This window comes from Colobus angolensis, unplaced genomic scaffold, assembly GCF_000951035.1.
Source record: "Colobus angolensis palliatus isolate OR3802 unplaced genomic scaffold, Cang.pa_1.0 Scaffold331, whole genome shotgun sequence".
Taxonomy (NCBI): Eukaryota; Metazoa; Chordata; class Mammalia; order Primates; family Cercopithecidae; genus Colobus; species Colobus angolensis.
The window spans coordinates 816,869-822,728 of NW_012116611.1; the positions used below are offsets into that span (position 1 = coordinate 816,869).

Sequence of the window (5,860 nt, forward strand, 5' to 3'; positions counted from 1 at the left end):
CTGATGCTCAGATGCCAGAAGCCATGAAATTGATCACAATAAAAAACATCACACTTGCTTGACAATTCAGAGCTTTAGTATGGTACTGTCAAGTTGTAAAAATGTTTACCAAGATACAGGAGTCTTTCTAGTTTTTAAAAAAATGCTATTAAAACACCTAAATAACATTAAAGCAACTGATGTTCTATTTATTTTATAAACAGAGTTTCACTCATTAACCAAGGTTGGAGTACAGCAGTGAAATCATAGCTCACTGTAGCCTCATCCTCCTAGGCTCAAGCAATCATGCTGCCCCAGCCTCCCAAGAATCTGAGGCTATAGCTATGTGCCACCAGGCCTGGATAATTGTTTATTTAATTTGTTTGTAGAAACGGGGGTCTCATTATGTTGACCAGGTTGGTCTTGATCTGCTGGCCTCAAGTGATCATGCCACCTCAGCCTCCCAAAGTACTGGGATTACAGGCCAAAAAATGTGCACCACATTGCTGGTTTAAAGTGACAAATGTGTAATATTTTCAAATGTATTGCAAAATGATACATGGACCATTCTGTGAACTGTGACCTGTGTTACTACAGGAATGCATTTAATATCTCTGGAATCTAATTTTACAACAATGTCAATTAAATTAAGCTATTTCTTCATAGAGTTAAATATACAAGAGTGGTTTCCTTTTTTGATGAAATTATTAGCAAGAATATTATAATTATATAATTTACTGGATGTTTACTGGGGTAATCAGTGTAGCACTCTAAGGTAAGCTTAGCTGAGAACAGTGAACAGAACTCAGCAATATTTCATTTGCATTCAATGTTTATCTAGTTTGGATTTATCAAAAACAAAACGTATAAAGTAATTACCAGGGCTAATACATTGAATTTTAATACATAGATGGTGCCTAGAATTTTCTATTGATACAGAAGTGCTGGGAAAGGAAGAGTATAGTTCCTTTAAATAATACAGAAGCAGGGAAGGGAAGAGAGTGCCGTCCCTGACTAGGACTCCACCACCATGGACCTAGGTGAGGGTAGGCACTTCTGCCTTCATGCCCAAATGTTGCATTTTTCAAGACCACCTTGGCTTGCCACACCCCCATCCTGGGCCTATAAAAACTGGAAACCCTAGCAAGGCAGACACACAAGTGGCTAAATGTTGTGAGGAGCACATCGGTGGAAGAAGACACAAGTGGCTGGTCATCAAGAGCACACCAGCGGAAGGAGCGTGCCAACAGGCACTGGCAGGCCGGCAGGCCATTGACCAGTGGAATGTTGTGGAGTTTGTCCAGAGCAGTAGGAGAAGAGTCTAGCAGCCCAACTCTAGGGGAAAACCATCTCTCTTTGGCTCCTCCATCTGCTGAGAGCTACTTCCACTCAATAAAACCTTGCACTCATTCTCTAAGCCCACATGTGATCCAATAATTCCAGCACACCAAGGCAAGAAACCCTGGGATACAGAAATCCCTCTGTCCTTGTGATAAGGAAGCGGGTCTAATTGAACTGGTTAACACAAGCCACGTATAGATGGCAAACTAAAAGAGCACCTTGTAACATGCCCACCAGGGCTTCAGCTGTAAACATTAATCCCCAGACAGTGCCATATGGTCATAGCCCCACAGCCTGCCCATCTGTATGCTCCCCTAGAGGTTTGAGCAGTGGGACAATGAAGAAGAGAGTCACACCCCCATTGCATGCCCTAGGAGGGGGAAGGGGAACCTTTCCCATATCACTGGGATCTCAGAATATCAATAGCTTCCAGAGTGACTCAGCTATTTCTTCCGCATTCACACTGGTTGTTGTCTACTACAGGCAGATAAGTAGTACTTATTAAGTCTGCATGAGATAATTTTACAGCTGTTCTTGAATGTTTTTAGTCACTTTAAGAATTAAAGCCTCAGAATCAAAATGGGAAAACCTCTACCATGCCTTATTATCACCCTTCGCTGTTTGAGGAGCCAGAAATAGAGGTGCAGTTAGAGAAAGGTCACCTTTTCCAACAAAACCCACTCCATAGCCATGTGGATTTTTATCCAAAGGCTCAACCACCAGAGGGAATGGTGAGAACTGATAACTAAAATACTGTTACTGGCAAGGGTTTGAAATGTGCAAGAACCTAGGAGGGAAAGGAAGATTGAGCAACATAGGAAAAGGGGAAGAGAGGCTGTCACCAAGGTCCAATCTCCATTTATAAAAATAGTGCAAAACCAGGAGTTGATTACAGAAGTGCCCATGATCCATGGCAGGAATAAATCCCTCCACCTCCTCTAACTCTATGAAAACTCTAGAGTTGGAGTAAGTCTTCCATTTGCTTCTTATCTCCTTAAAATAATGCCTTCCACTCCCCCACAGCCCCCATCAAAGGAGCCCCCGCAAGACGCCACCGTGCTCTGATCTCACTCTTTCCTATTCCCCTTGCCTGAATCTGGAGTGGGGTTGAGCCCTCTGCCCTCATCCTTAAGATTTAGGAAGTTCTTTCCCCAGCTGTCTAACTTGGAAAGGTAGATGAGTCTGAATTTTGAAGTTCTGAATGCAAATTCCACTCAGCAGATGCAGTGTTACTTATGTACATAGGAATAGTGGGATGGGTTTTAATAGATTCTATCCAAAAGGGTTTTTTCCTCTTACTTCCTCTATGTGGGAAGATGTGTCTTGGGCAACTTGATCAGTATCAATGGAAAAATGATAGGCACTACAATGAAATGGCAGGATGCCAATATGAGATCTTTCAGGAATAATAAGAAATACAGTTTGCTTGTATAAAATAAACTAGCTCAAATAAGAAAGTTTTTCAAGGACACTGATAGTGTTCATTTGTAAGAGGTAGTTCTAGAACCACGCTGTCCAGTACAGCAGCTACTACCCATATGTAGCTATTGAGCATTTGAAATGTGGTTAGTCTGAATTGAGATGTGCTCTTAAGTGTAAAATATACACTGGTTTTTGAAGACTAGGGACAATGAAAGGTTAAATATCTCCTAAAAACAAAAAAAAAACAAAATATATTTATTTTCGCTGAATTTTTAGGCCATTGGTTGACAGGCTATTATGTTCAAATTCACTCACCAAATGCTAATCTTCTGTTTTATACCCTGGTATTTAGAAAGTATTTTTGGTGTGTAGTTTTTCATAACTTTTACCTTAATTTTTCCTGGTACAATTCAAGATAGTTCACTGTTTTTCAGGTCTCAGAAAACAGAGTAAGAAAGCAAACAAATAAAAATCTCATGTCTACCTAACTACTTGCTGTTGTTACACATCCTAAATATGTGTAGGTGTATATATACACGCATATATACATATATATATTTTTGCTGTTTTGCACTTTCTAAATTTATTTATATATATATATATATATATCCACTTCAAGAATCTCTCACAAGCCATTTTTGCACTGCAGCATATGCATGTGTGTATGTGTGTGTGTGTGTGTATGTATATATATATATATATATAGCCATTTTCCCATTTGTGACATATGCTGCAGAGCAAAAATGGCTTGTGAGAGATCCTTGAAGTGGTGAGAGATATATATATACACACACACACATATATGTGTATATATATATAAATTTAAGAAGTGTAATAACAGCAAAGAATATGTATATACACACACATAAGGAAAATATATATAATACATACATATATCCCTTGTGTGTGTGTATATATATTCCTTGCTGTTATTACGCTTCTTAATTTTATATATATACACATATATATGTGTGTATATATATACTATATATATATATATATACAAGGAATATACATATATTATATATATATATATATATTTTTTTTTTCCCTGGATAAAATGTCTGAAGCCAATAAATATCTTGTGAGCCAACAAAATTGCAGGTATTATTTGGTAATGCAGTTTTATTTGATGTAAAATAAGTATTTTAGGTTTCGCCAGTATTCACACTCTGAGTATCTATGAAAATCATGTTAAGTATGAGTTTAATACAACAGATCATAAAATAAGACTGTCAGATCAGCCATTTCATCATAGTGTCTGCATTGTTTTGCTAGATAAAATTGGGGCGGTCACTTTATTTTATAATTTACTGTTAAGTGCTAGTCAATCAAGTTTCCATACTCATGTTTCCATACTCATGACTTAAGTACTCATGTTTCCATACTCATGTTTCCATACTCATGTTTCCATACTCATGACTTAAGTATGAAATATAAGGTTGCATTTAATTCAATTTGGCTATATGTGTATTAAGAGAAGTATTGGCAACAATAAGGACAATCACACTAAAAATACAAGCCATGATAAATGCAAGCCTATTGTGATAAGAGCAATAAGTGAGATGAGTGATAAGTAGTACTAACGTATAATTTGCAACTAAAATTTGTGAATTATGGTCAGAATTTCTTTTCGAGTAGCACTTCTTTTAAGGACACAATAGTAAAGACATTCTTTCGCTTTCTACTTATTATTTCTTGAGAAGTTTTCATGTCTCACTAATCTTCAGTGAAATAATAAATTTTGCAAAACGAAACAAAAATCTAGATTTCATGAAACTACTCAACATCAAATTGGAAATAGTAAAGGAATAATTATATTATCATTGAAGTTCTGCATTTAAAATCTGTATGCCAATTGTGGCATATTAAAGTTTGTAGGTTAAAGTTACATTGACTACAGAGAAGGAATGAAAACGGTTTTCTTTATACTAGTCTTGTAACTTCTAAAGTGCACTAAGGAAGTCATGAGTAAAGCTAGAGCTTTAAGAACCATGATATTGAAGACTATAGAAATTAATTTTAAAATGCCTGTGTTATTATGACATATTATAGAATAGTATAATATTTTTAACTTTAAGTATGTACAGGGCTCTTGAAATGTAAATATTATGACCAAAACCGACTTCATTGATATCTAATTATATTGTCATTGCAGAAATATATTTTTTCCTTGCTGATCTTTTTTATCCACTTGGTTAATCTTTAAAACTCATTGCTATTTGTACTTTCTTGATGCATATATCTGAATCTAATTATTAATGACAGGCATAAATAAAAATCTATTTAGATTAAGTAAATTTTCTTTTGTACCAAGTGAAGAAAATCAACACTACATTCTTTTTTCTTTTGTCTATATTAAAAATACGATTAATGTATAAATGTAAAATATTGTAGACTAATGAGAGAATTCCCCCTCTGCTTCTACAATCTAGAAATTCTGGAAACAGTATAAATGAAATGTTAAAATGCATAAACAAACACCAAATTAATAGAAAATAATTCCCAGGCTTCAGAGGTTAAAAAGGAAGTGAATGTCAGAATAATGTGTAGGACAGTGAACAGAAACTGGCAAGAAAATAGAGTCTGAAATTAAAAAAAATAAATTGAAGCACTTATCATTTAAAATTACACCTTGGCAAACATGGAGAGTTTTGCAATTTCATTGACAGGATTATTTGGTTTTAAAGTCCTTACAAGAAAAAAAGTAAGGTCTTGGACTGTAATATGATAGAAACGGAGCGGTGATCTTTTTTAAAACTCAAATCATATATAAAAGATTTATCCACAGTAAAATAGCACCGTAAAAAGTAAACAAACCAACACACAGAAACTTGTTTTGTACTGGCTTGTGTTATAATTATAATAAAATTCTCCTCTTAAAATGTTTACATATAGGCACACTTATATAAAAGTTCATGTTTTAAATGTTTAATTTCTATGTAAGCAAGGAAATCTCAAGCTGATAATGACAAGTTGGGCCCAGATTGGCAAATCAATGTTGGTGATAAATTAAGGTACATCCCAGGAGCAATAAAAACTCTCTTATGTAGTCAGAACAAAATTATTGCATATAAAATATTAGTTAAGAGTGTTTAGGCCGGGCGCGGTGGCTCAA

The 5,860-nt window shown here is 35.3% G+C and overlaps 1 long non-coding RNA gene across 1 annotated transcript; it reads left to right on the forward strand.

Annotated features, from left to right (window-relative positions):
- The first annotated feature begins 2,308 nt into the window (after positions 1-2,308).
- On the forward strand, positions 2,309-2,976 carry LOC105518908. The gene is made up of 2 exons (XR_001002893.1): positions 2,309-2,913; positions 2,946-2,976. It is a non-coding gene; the product is annotated as an uncharacterized LOC105518908 (long non-coding RNA).
- The last annotated feature ends 2,884 nt before the right edge of the window (positions 2,977-5,860 follow it).